Here is a 14044-nt window from a genome sequence, read left to right as displayed (position 1 = left end):
CTCACGGCTGTCAATCACCAAGTCCCGGTTGGTGATTACCCGCTGGCGTCCGGTGAATACCGAGCATCTCCGACGGGGAGAACTGTTTTGTTTACTAACAGTTCTCCTCCCTGTCAGCTCCTCCCTTTCAGCGCGGTCACACTCTGCTGCTCTGGATGGCTGAGTGCAGCACAGCCATCCAGAGCAGTGTGCTTACAGTGAAGCACACTGACACCCCCAGTAAAACACTCCCTGCACACATTTAACCTTTTTATCGCCCTCATGTTAACCCCTTCCTGCTCAGTAAACAACACAGGTCTCTCTCCTGACAGCAAGGACATGCTGCTTTGTATTTCTCTGCACAGCATGTCTCCCTAGTAAAACGGCACACAGTTAACCCTTTGATCGCCACAGATGTTAACCCTTTCCTCCCCAGTGCCATTAGTACAGTGTCAGTGCTTTTTTTTTAGCACTGGTCACTGTATTGGTGCCACTGGGGATGTCAGTGACACCAAGGCAGTTCCCCCCCCCCAGTGTCAGAATGTCTGCCGCAGTCCCGCTATAAATCGCTGATCACCGCCATTACTAGTAGAAAAAAAACATTTAAAAAAATTTTAATATCTATACCGCCATTTGTAGACTCTCTAACTTTCATGTAAACCAATTAATTTACACATATTGGGATTTTTTTTTCAGCAAAGACACGGAGCAGAGTACATTTTGGCCTAAATTTATGACAAAATTTGATTTTTAAAATTTTTTTACTGGACATGTTTAATAGCAAAAAGGTCAAAAATATTGTTTTTTTTTCTCAAAATTGTTGGTCTTTTTTATACACACATGTACATACACATGGACACACAGACCCATGTACACACAGACACATGTTCGTACATACACGTAAACACACACACACATGTACATACACACAGACACATGTACATACATACACATGTACATACATACACAGACACATGTACACACAGACCCATGTACACACAGACACATGTACATACATACACAGACCCATGTACACACAGACACATGTACACACAGACACATGTACATACATACACAGCCACATGTACGTACATACACACAAACACACACATGTACATACACATGGACACATGTACACACAGACACATGTACATACATACACAGCCACATGTACACACAGACACATGTACGTACATACACACAAACACACACATGTACATACACATGGACACATGTACACACAGACACATGTACATACATACACAACCACATGTACACACAGACACATGTACGTACATACACACAAACACACACACACACACACACATGTACATGCACACACACATAGACACATGTACACACACACATACATGTTCATACACGCAGACACATGTACAGATACACACATGTACATACACACAGACACATGTACATGCATACAGGGGCGGACTGACCATTTGGAAACTCGGGCACTGCCCGAGGGCCCGGGGTCAGTAGGGGGTCCCATGAGATGCCCCTGGTTCCTTTTTCATAGGCTTTTTTGAGTTTGGGCAAGGACACAGGGGCCCCATGATCCCCTATTGCCCGGGGGGCCCCATGAGTTGTCAGTCCACCCCTGCATGCATACACAGACACACGCACACACACACCCTATAAAAAGTTGAAGTACTTCGTTGTTCACTCACAGAGCTGGGTACTGCACTCTAGGGGGAGGCAGAGAGCACAGCACACACTCCTTGCTCTGCTTTCACTGCGCTCAGCTATTGAGCACTCTGACGGCTCCCAGTGCCAATGATAGATCCGGCCTGAGCTCCGAGCCTGCTCAGCAAGACGGCCCTGGGGGACACACTCGCCTCCACCATAATTTCCACACACTCGCCCCCACCAAATTTTCACTCGCCTGCTCACAATTGGTGAGCAGGTGAGTGGAAATTTCAAGGCCTGCCCTAGTGCATCAGTTCACTTCATAATTGGTGAGTGAGTGGCATATTTATCCACTGAATGCGCTGAGGATAATGATTAGTCACAACGTAGATATATTTGGTATGAGTTATATTGGGTTATAATACCGTTTTGAATGATTATATTTGGTTTCCCGCTATAAATTACGGCAATATTTAGGGTAGCGCTGCACCGTATATTTTTTTATAACCTGTAATTATCCATTTGGTATATGGTTGGGTGTTAGCAGCCCCCTCCTCTGAATTATCATTTGATTTATGTAGTAGCGCAGGAGGTCCTTACTGTGTTTTTCTATACGGAAGTTCGTTGCCATCTCACAATCGCATGCAATTTTAAGCCTTGACATGTTGGGTATCTGTTTACTCGGTGCAAACTCTTCTTTTTTTTATTTGATCAAAATATCGAGTAATTTACTGTGTTTGTGTGCCCTAAAGTTAAAGCGATACTAAGCCCGGGTTCACACTTCTGCGGTGCGGCATATCACATGTGATTCGCACAGGAACCGCACCGCATTCCTGTGCCAATCACATGCGATCTGTGTGCGGTGCGATTGGAGCCGTACATTTTGTATGGCTCAGATTGCACCGCATCCACAGTAAAAAGGTGCAGGACCCTTTTTTTTGTCTGCACTAGAATTGGATCGCACGGGTATTCACACCTATGAGATCTGATTCTGCACATCGCAAACCGATTTGTTGCTAATTTAACTTACACACCCACAGCGGTTCGCATGAATGGGGTGCGATTATGATGCGGCTCGGAATTCGCACAGAAACCGCTGCAAATTTCGCACTGCATGAATGTGAACTTGGGCTTAAGGTTTTTTTTGTAAAATAACAAACATGTCTATACTTACCCGCTGTGTGCGGTGGTTTTGCACAGAGCAGCCCAGATCCTCCTCTTCTCGGGTCCTCCACTGGTGCTCCTGGTCCCTCCCTCCAGTCAGGTGCCCCCACAGCAAGCAGCTTGCTATGGGGGCACCCGCTGCTCCGTGTGTCCATTCGCACACAGAGCCACGGCTTGGCCCCACCCTCTCTTGTCTTCTCATTGGCTGACTGGCTGTGATTGACACATGGCTCCCGCTTGCTGTCTCAGCCAATGAGGAGGCAGAGACCCGGGACAGCCGAATCTGTCATGCACATTGCTGGATCTCGATGAGGCTCAGGTAAGTATTGAGGGGGCTGGGGGCACTACTGCATAGAATGCATGAAGGTTAAAAACCTTCAGCCTTTACAACCGCTTTCACGTAGGTGTATTTTTACTGACATTTTGCGTTTTATAAACCATCGCACTAATATCATGTGACGTGAATAATTAGAACCACTGCTATTTTATTCTCCAGGGTGTCTGCTTTCAGAAAACATATAAGGGGTGGATTTACTAAAGGCAAATAGACTGTGCACTTTGCAAGTGCAGTGGCACTCATTTTCCTTAGCGAATGTAATGCGGTGAATCTTCACTTTGTAAAGAATATCCAATCAGGTGATAGAAAAAAATAAATAAATAAAAACAACTTTTACTTGCACATGATTGGATGATGGAAATCAGCAGAGCTTTACCACATTTACTAAGCTCTGGAGCAACTGCACTTGCAAAGTGCACAGTCTATTTGCCTTTAGTAAATCATTATGCTTGGCGGCTTTATGTAATCTTCAGGTTTAAAGGGATTCTAAAGGTTTATTTTTTTTTAAGAAAAAATAAACATGTCTGTACTTACCTGCTGTGTGTAGTTGTTTCGCACAGAGCAGCCTGGATCCTCCTCTTCTTGGGTCCCCCGCAGGCGCTCCTGGCCCCTTCCTCCTGTCTCCCCCCTCCGCAGCAAGCAGCTTTCTATGGGGGCACCGGGTGTCCATTCACACACGAGCCGTGACTCAGCCCCGCCCTCTCCCTCTTCTCATTGGTTTACTGGCTGTGATTGATAACAGTGGGAGCCATTGGCTCCCGCGTCTGTCTCAGCCAATGAGAAGAGGGAGTCCCAGGATAGCCGAGACTTCAGGGCACATCGCTGGATTGAGAGGGGGCTTAGGTGAGTATTAGGGGGGCTGGGAGGGGATGCTGAGTCTTAGGGGAAGCCGGGGGGGGATGCTTAGTATTAGGGGAAGCTGGGAGGGGATGCTGAGTCTTAGGGGAAGCTGGGGGGGATGCTGAGTCGTAGGGGAAGCTGGGGGGGGGATGCTGAGTCTTAGGGGAAGCTGGGGGGGATGCTGAGTATTAGGGGGGCTGGGGGGGATGCTCAGTATTATGGGTATTGGGGAGAATGCTGATTATTAAGGGGGGGGGGGATGCAGCACAAAGAAAGTTTTTCATCTTCATGCATAGAATGCTTGAAGGTAAAAACCTTGAGACTTTAGAACCACTTTACCTCTTCCAGTCCAGCCCATGCCAATAAATGGCCGGGGCGGGAGCATTGCCAATGCGGGGGGACGTTTCTAAACCTCCACCCGCATCCATTGCCTGTGCACGCAGGACTTCAGAGGAGATCGCTGTACGTGGCCACTGTGCGAGGTCCCAATTCATGTGATCAGTGATTGGCCAATCAGTGACCACATGAACCGTAGTAAACAAGATGTCACTTCTGACATCATTGCTTACTACGTGTGAAATCTGTGAATGATCACAGAGGTCACATGGTACAGGGCTATTCACAACAGTCTTGTACCATGTGACAAGCTGTGACCAATCACAGCTCTCACAGTATTTCTCATTGGCTGCAGGAATGCAGCCAGAGAGAAGGAGAAACGATTGCTTTTACAGCCTCTATGGGTGTAAAAGCAATCAGTGTAAAAAAAAAAAAATCTTCATTACCCCCCCCCCCCACAAATAGTACAAGTGGAGTGATGGTATGTAAAAAGAATAAATAAATACATAAATAATAATATAGAAAAATTTAAATGTAATTTTTTTTTTAATTAGATTTTTTTTGCTAGGGTGACAGTATATAAAAAGAATAAATACATAACTAATATTATAAAAAATAAAAAACAAATTTTTTGAAAAACCTATATTTTTTTTTTATAAACTGATTTGGGTTATTTTTTTTTTTTGTACCAAAAAGGTAGGTGAATACATTTTGGCCAAGATTTATGAAGAAATATTATTTATTTGCAAAATCTTATTTTAATTTAATTTTTTTTTTCAAAATTTGTGGTCGATTTTTCATTTATATAGCAAACAAATAAAAATCCCAGTGGTGAATAAATACCACCAAAAGAATGTTTTATCTGTCTAAAAAAAAATGCAAAAAATTTCATATGGGTGCAGTGTTGCATGACCGCGCAATTGTCATTCAAAGTGCGACAGCGCTGAAAGCTGAAAATCGGCCTGAACTGGAAGGGAGTGAAAGTGTCTGGACTGGGAGGGGGTGAAAGTGTCCGGACTGGAAGGGGGTGAAAGTGTCCGGACTGGAAGGGTGTGAGAGTGTCTGGACTGTTAGGGGGTGAAAGTGTCCGGACTGGAAGGGGGTGAAAGTGTCAAGACTGGGAGGGGGTGAAAATGTCCGGACTGGAAGGGGGTGAAAGTGTCCGGACTGGGAGGGGGTGAAAGTGTCCAGACTAGAAGGGGGTGAAAGTGTCCGGACTGGAAATGGGTGAAAGTGTCCAGACTGGGAGGGGGTGAAAGTGTCCGGACTGGGAGGGGGTGAAAGCGTCCAGACTGGAAGGGGGTGAAAGTGTCCGGACTGGAAATGGGTGAAAGTGTCAAGACTGGGAGGGGGTGAAATGTCCGGACTGGAAGGGGGTGAAAGTGTCCGGACTGGGAGGGGGTGAAAGTGTCCGGACTGGAAGGGGGTGAAAATGTCCAGACTGGGAGGGGGTGAAAGTGTCCGGACTGGGAGCGGGTGAAAGTGTCCATACTGGGAGGGGGTGAAAATGTTCAGACTGGAAGGGGGTGAAAATGTCTGGACTGGAAATGGGTGAAAGTGTCCAGACTGGGAGGGGGTGAAAGCGTCCAGACTGGAAATGGGTGAAAGTGTCAAGACTGGGAGGGGGTGAAAGTGTCCGGACTGGAAATGGGTGAAAGTGTCAAGACTGGGAGGGGGTGAAAATGTCTGGACTGGGGGGGGGGGTGAAAGTGTCCGGACTGGGAGGGGGTGAAAGTGTCCGGACTGGAAATGGGTGAAAGTGTCCGGACAGGGAGGGGGTGAAAGTGTCCGGACTGGGAGGGGGTGAAAGTGTCCGGACTGGGAGGGGGTGAAAGTGTCCGGACTGGGAGGGGGTGAAAGCGTCCAGACTGGGAGGGGTGAAAGTGTTCAGACAGGAAGGGGGTGAAAATGTCCGGACTGGAAATGGGTGAAAGTGTCCAGACTGGGAGGGGGTGAAAGCGTCCGGACTGGAAATGGGTGAAAGTGTCAAGACTGGGAGGGGGTGAAAGTGTCTGGACTGGAAGGGGGTGAAAGTGTCCGGACTGGAAGGGGGTGAAAGTGTCCGGACTGGAAGGGGGTGAAAGTGTCTGGACTGGAAGGGGGTGAAAGTGTCCAGACTTGAAGGGGTTAAATTGTCTTTCTTTTATATACTGTGCTAAAAAAAAAAAAATATGCAGAAACAGTTAAACTATCCATTGTATTGGTTGATATTGGTAGCTCCTCATTTATACAGTTTTTGATCAGTCAGCCCTACTAGGACTACACCGCGGAGCACTTATCAGAAGGCGGTAAGTTCCCGGGTTTGCCTGACAAGTAGACTGGGGAGTTGCTTACAGGAAAGAAAACCGATGCTGGCAGAAAAATCCTATTTAATGTATTTACTATTCCATGGTCAGAAGTGAAAAGTATTATTTCATGGGGCTGCAGCCTCCTTGGATTGCTCGTATTACATATTATTAGACAAATCCGGATCAGTCGGCGGTGAATAGGCAGAAGGACGCTGAGCACATCCATTTGGATTCAGGTGGAATATTTCCTGTTAAATATTATCTTGTTGGACCTTGGGATGGTGACCAGCAGGTGATCTTTGGACAGGTCTCACTATTTCCCCACCGAGGACCTTTTTGTTTTGAAGTCAGTAATTATATTTTGCTCTAATGTGACGTCATCGTTCTATTGCCTCTGAATTCCTGATGTGAAAATATTAGTCACCGCAACCGTCTTAATAGCATAATTTCTTTTTTCTATGGTTGAACTGGATGGACTTTTGTCTTTTTTCAGCCAGACTAACTATGTAACTATGGGCTCCTGGGCAAAGTAATGCACTGGGGCCCCTACTAACCTGCCCCAATTTATGCATCTACTCTCAATAAATAGTTGATAGAATTAAATATGCGGTATATTTATTAGTAGTTTCAATGAAAATCGATTTTAATCAATAAAAAAATGCCATAAATCAAAGACTAATTAACACAAGGGGCACAGGACTGGGTGGGGGGAGGCAGAAGGGCACAGTACAGGGAGGAGGCAGAAGGGCACAGTACAGGGGGAGGCAGAAGGGCACAGTACAGGGAGGAGGCAAAAGGTCACAGTACAGGGAGGAGGCAGAAGGGCACAGTACAGGGGGAGGCAGAAGGGCACAGTACAGGGGGAGGCAGAAGGGCACAGTACAGGGGGAGGCAGAAGGGCACAGTACAGGGGGAGGCAGAAGGGCACAGTACAGGGGGAGGCAGAAGGTCACAGTACAGGGGGGAGGCAGAAGGTCACAGTACAGGGAGAAGGCAGAAGGGCACAGTACAGGGGGAGGCAGAAGGGCACAGTACAGGGAGAAGGCAGAAGGTCACAGTACAGGGGGAGGCAGAAGGGCACAGTACAGGGGGGAGGCAGAAGGGCACAGTACAGGGGGAGGCAGAAGGGCACAGTACAGGGGGGAGGCAGAAGGGCACAGTACAGGGAGGAGGCAGAAGGGCACAGTACAGGGGGAGGCAGAAGGGCACAGTACAGGGAGGAGGCAGAAGGGCACAGTACAGGGAGGAGGCAGAAGGGCACAGTACAGGGGGGAGGCAGAAGGGCACAGTACAGGGGGAGGCAGAAGGTCACAGTACAGGGGGGAGGCAGAAGGGCACAGTACAGGGAGGAGGCAGAAGGGCACAGTACAGTGAGGAGGCAGAAGGGCACAGTACAGGGAGGAGGCAGAAGGGCACAGTACAGGGGGAGGCAGAAGGGCACAGTACAGGGGGAGGCAGAAGGTCACAGTACAGGGGGGAGGCAGAAGGTCACAGTACAGGGAGAAGGCAGAAGGGCACAGTACAGGGGGAGGCAGAATGGCACAGTACAGGGAGAAGGCAGAAGGTCACAGTACAGGGGGAGGCAGAAGGGCACAGTACAGGGGGGAGGCAGAAGGGCACAGTACAGGGGGAGGCAGAAGGGCACAGTACAGGGGGGAGGCAGAAGGGCACAGTACAGGGAGGAGGCAGAAGGGCACAGTACAGGGGGAGGCAGAAGGGCACAGTACAGGGAGGAGGCAGAAGGGCACAGTACAGGGGGGAGGCAGAAGGGCACAGTACAGGGGGAGGCAGAAGGTCACAGTACAGGGGGGAGGCAGAAGGGCACAGTACAGGGAGGAGGCAGAAGGGCACAGTACAGGGGGGAGGCAGAAGGGCACAGTACAGGGAGGAGGCAGAAGGGCACAGTACAGGGAGGAGGCAGAAGGGCACAGTACAGGGGGAGGCAGAAGGGCACAGTACAGGGGGGAGGCAGAAGGTCACAGTACAGGGGGAGGCAGAAGGGCACAGTACAGGGGGGAGGCAGAAGGGCACAGTACAGGGAGGAGGCAGAAGGGCACAGTACAGGGAGGAGGCAGAAGGGCACAGTACAGGGGGGAGGCAGAAGGGCACAGTACAGGGAGGAGGCAGAAGGGCACAGTACAGGGAGGAGGCAGAAGGGCACAGTACAGGGGGAGGCAGAAGGGCACAGTACAGGGAGGAGGCAGAAGGGCACAGTACAGGGGGAGGCAGAAGGTCACAGTACAGGGGGGAGGCAGAAGGGCACAGTACAGGGGGGAGGCAGAAGGGCACAGTACAGGGGGAGGCAGAAGGGCACAGTACAGGTTTTGAGACACTGCCTGGGCCATCCTGGGAAAGCTTAGTAAAAAGCGTGACTGTCCCTGCAAATCCGGGACAGGTGGCAAGTATGATAATGCAAGATTATCATGGGGGCCCCCATGCTCTATGGTGCCAGGCAGTGAGCACAGGGCCCACTAGGGGACATCGGCCCCTCAGGCCACCCTCATGAAGTCTGTCTCTGATTGTTTGGTCAGAGACATTCACACCAGTGGCCTGCTGGAGGTCATTTTGTAGGGCTCTGGCAGCGCTCATCCTGTTCCTCCTTGCACAAAGGAGCAGATACCAGTCCTGCTGAGGGGTTAAGGACCTTCTACGGCCCTGTCCAGCCCTCCTAGAGTAGCTGCTGGTCTCCTGGAATCTCCTCTATGTTCTAGAGACTGTGCTGGGAGACACAACAAACCTTCTGGCAATGGCACATATTGATGTGCTATCCTGGAGGAGTTGGACTGCCTGTGCAACCTCTGTAGGGTCCAGGTATGGCCTCATGCTACCAGAAGTGACACTGACCCTAACCAAATGCAAAACTAGTGAAAAACAGTCAGAAAAGATGAGTATGGAAAAAAATGTCAGTGGCCTCCACCTGTAAAACCATTCCTGTTTTGGAGGTTGTCTCATTGTTGCCCATCTAGTGCACCTGTTGTTAATTTCAGTAACACCAAAGCAGCTGAAACTGACCTGAAGCTATACTCTGATTAAAAAGTGTTCCTTTAATTTTTTGGAGTATTGTGTGTGTATATATATATATATACACACACACACGAGACACGAGGAGCATTCAAGTCAAACTGGGATTTTTGCATTTTTTATAATAATTATAATAAAAGAAGAAATTTCTATGAGTGGAAACTGCATTTATTTTCCAACACTTACTACTGCGTGTAGTACCACCACGCTAGAACCCCTTTTTTATACCTGGAAAATTCAAAGTCCCGGTTTGACTTGAACACCCCTCGTATAAAAGAAAGGAGAAGCTTCATGGTGCAGTAAATTTAAAACATGTTTAATAATGGAATATTACACTGACAATAGCAGCAGTAAAGTACACAGCGTAAAATCCAACTCATCCAAGCACATCGGCGAGCGTGTGCGATGACGTCGATGACGTCACTCAATCGGGCTCCACCTGACATGTTTCACCCAAAAGGGCTTTCTAAAGAGAAAGGAGGCTGAATCGCATCATAAAAACTATAAGTGGGGATAAAAAAAAAAAACAAGGATTTGGCTGGAGTTCCACTTTAATATAATCTGGTATTATCTAATTTCCCATGAGTTATGAGTAAGCATGATTTATGGAAGATTAGAAGGATGATAATGGATGAAGGCTGTCCCAGCTGGAGCTGTTTGGATTTGTAAAGATAAACCAATACACTGATATTTATAGTAAGTCTTATAATAAGTCTTGGATCGTGTTTACCTGGTTTGGTGTCTTCAATTTTTGCCATTTTGCATATTTGTATGTTTATATGATTATGCTAAAAGTGACTGTTGTGGATTTTTTAAAAATAATTATATATTTTTGTACAAATAGTTTATAACAATAGGTAAAATGGGGTCCATCTAGATATATCTATTTTGCAATCAACTTTTTAAAAATGTAAACCAATATAATAATTTACAGACAAATATAAGAAAACATATCTGCTCCTTGTTGAAATTGTGATGTAGCCCAATCCCAAACATAAGAATGGTGAGAGTAAGGTGGGTTGCATGACATGATGGTATAGAGGCGGGGAATGATTTTGTTACATGGGAGGATGCATGGAGAGATGGGAGGACACCGTCAGGTTAAGATGATAAATGGGAGGATGAATGGAGAGAAGGAAGGATATAGAATGGGTAAGAGGTTAAATGGGAGGATACATAGAGAGATGGGAGGATATGGGAAGGGAAGGATGATAAATGGGAGAATGCATGGAGAGATGGGGGGATATGGGAACAACTGTTTGATAAATAGGAGGATATGGGAAGGGTAGGATGATAAATGGGAGGATTATGGAGAGATGGGAGGATATCGGAAGGGAAGGATGATAAATGGGAGGATAAATGGAGAGATGGGAGGATATCGGAAGGGAAGGATGATAAATGGGAGGATTATGGAGAGATGGGAGGATATCGGAAGGGAAGGATGATAAATGGGAGGATGAATGGAGAGATGGGAGGATATGGGAAGGGAAGGATGATAAATGGGAGAATGCATGGAGAGATGGGGGATATGGGAACAGTTGTTTGATAAATAGGAGGATATGGGAAGGGTAGGATGATCAATGGGAGGATTATGGAGAGATGGGAGGATATCGGAAGGGAAGGATGATAAATAGAAGGATAAATGGAGAGATGGGAGGATATCGGAAGGGAAGGATGATAAATGGGAGGATACATAGAGAGATGGGAGGATATGGGAAGGGTAGGGTGATAAATGGGAGGATGAATGGAGAGATGGGAGGATATGGGAAGGGAAGGATGATAAATGGGAGGATACATGAAGAGATGGGAAGATACTGAAAGTTTAAGATGATAAATGGGAGGATGAATGGAGAGAAGGGAGGATATAGAATGGGTAAGATGTTAAATGGGATACATAGAGAGATGGGAGGATATGGGAACAATAGGAAGATATATGGGAAGGGAAGGATGATAAATGGGAGGATAAATGGAGAGATGGGAAGATATGGGAAGGGAAGGATGATAAATGGCAGAATACATGGAGAGATGTGGGGATATAGGAACAGTTGTTTGATAAATAGGAGGATATGGGAAGGGTAGGATGATAAATGGGAGGATTATGGTGAGATGGGAGGATATCGGAAGAGAAGGATGATAAATGGGAGGATTATGGAGAGATGGGAGGATATGGGAGGAGTAGGATGATAAATGGGAGAATGCATGGAGAGATGGGGGGATATGGGAAGCGTTGTATGATAAATGGGAAGCATAAGATGATAAATGGGAGGATGAATGGAGAGATTGATAGATATGGGAAGGCTAGGTGGATGCACAGAGAGAAGGGAGGATATGGGAAAGGTAGGATGATAAATGAGAGGATGCGTGGAAAGAAGAGAGGATATGGGAAGGTTAGGAGGATGCATGAAGAGAAGGCACGATATGGAAGGGGTAGGATGGTAAGATGAATGGAGAGATGGAAGGATATGAGAAGGGTTGGATGTTAAATGAGAGGATGCATGGAGAGACGGGAGGACATAGGAAGGTTAGGGGGATGCATGGAGAGGTGGGAAGATATGGGAGGGGTAGGATGAAAAATGGGATGATGCATGGAGAGGGGAGATACTATGGGAAGGGTAGGAGGATGCATGGAGAGATGGTAAGATATGAGAATGGTAGGATGATGAATGAGAGGATGCATGGAGAGAAGGGAGGGGTAGGATGGTAAATGGGAAGATGAATGGAAATATGGGAGGATATGGGAAGGGTAGGAAGGGTTGTTATGCCTGAGGATTAAGACCATCAGTGCAGTCTCAGTTTCTGTTATGACGACTCTGCATTTCTGCATTGTGCAGAGGAGGTGTATTGTATTGTAAGATGTCCATGCAGTTATCTTCCCTACTGTAGAATGTGGCTGTAAAGTCCTCCATTTGTATAATGTCATTCTTTTTGTTCAATCAGAGAGTGAAACCTGGGGGTGATGTGTGCTTCCATTTGTCTAGAATGCAAGACCTTAAGAATGTGTATGATAATTGAGGCATTATATTTTTTTAAGAGGACAATCAGTAGACCAGAAGAGATGTAGAAAAGTCTGTGGCTCAGATTTACATCTCCAGCATTCTGATGGGTCCTTTGTATAGCAATTTACTGGTATTACTGGTATACAGTATCAGAGGGATAAGATCTTGTATCCCTGTACTTGGAATTTGCTGGCGATGCTGGAGGAGTGGGCTAATTTCTAAAGCCTAGTTTGCGGTTTCAGGTTTATTTAGATCTGAAGGTCCATTTTTGAATATTTAAAGGAGGTCCTCAAACTTTGTGAGAGGGCGGAGGAGGAATGAGATAACGGATGGACTTTAGGAAGTCTCTAATTTGGAGGGAGCTCCAGTTGTCCAAGGAAGATTCATTGATGCTTGAAAGAGTCAACCTATCAAAAGAAAGGAAGTTTGCTAATTTTAATTATTAGAGAGGAGAGTTTTAAAACATTTGTTTTCCAAGCCTGGTGGAAATTCAATAGATTTTAGAGGGAATTCTCTTTTATCTATTTAGAGCTCTGTGTATAATCATGAAGCCATGATTCTGGAACAGGTTCCTACAGCATCTGATGTGAGCCAAACAAACCCCTTTGCCACGGTCTAGGCCGGAGGTCAATAGCTGTAGCAGTAGAGAGGTTCATGAGTATTCAGCAGGAAATATACCAGCAGATCCTCCTAGCAAATGGCGCAGATTCACTTGAGGCACAGGGTCTAAGTACAAGCCAGTATTCACCAGAGCTACTGTTGGTGGAGATGGGTTTTGCCTCATGCTACTATCAGGTTGGTGTCCTCAGGAGGTGGGCAAGCCGAGTCCGGTAGCAGATGTAGCGGGAGGGGGTCAGGCAGAAGCGTGGTCAGTGAACATACTAAAGGTGGGTAACAGGTAGTAGCTGGATGCGGTCAGATAGATGCGTAGTGTATGAATAAGCCAATGGTCACTAATGGGTGGTACTGAAGATAAAGACAGCAGCAGGTATAGAAGGAGCAAGATATTGACTGAAGAGAGCACAATAATCTGGCAACCAGGAAATGAGGAGCTTAAATCAGGAAGTTCACAGGAAGAGAAAAGGGTTCAAGGTCCGCTAGAAACAAGACACAAAGCACGTTCCAAGGAATCAGGCTAGGACCCCTGGTGGCGCAGCGATGAGAGCCACTGCCAAACACCACAGAGGTTCCAGGTTCAGACCCGAATCCTGACATTCTTGTTGTATCAAGTTCTGGATTCCCAATACTAGTGTGACTTCCATTCCATAGCTCCCAACTGTCCCTGATTTCAAGGAACTGTCCCTCATTTGGAACAAAGTTCCTCATTATTCTTCATTTGTCCCTCATTTTGGTCTGATCTATATAGTTGTATATAAAATGCACTATTTATCTATTAAAAACTGTTTCCCAGTGCTAAACCTTTCATCCAGTTTCTAAAT

The sequence above is a fragment of the Staurois parvus genome, unplaced genomic scaffold, assembly GCF_062004578.1.
Source record: "Staurois parvus isolate SC_StPar_1 unplaced genomic scaffold, SC_StPar_1.0 ptg001407l, whole genome shotgun sequence".
Lineage (NCBI taxonomy): Eukaryota > Metazoa > Chordata > Amphibia > Anura > Ranidae > Staurois > Staurois parvus.
Note: the sequence above shows the minus strand (reverse complement) of the source record.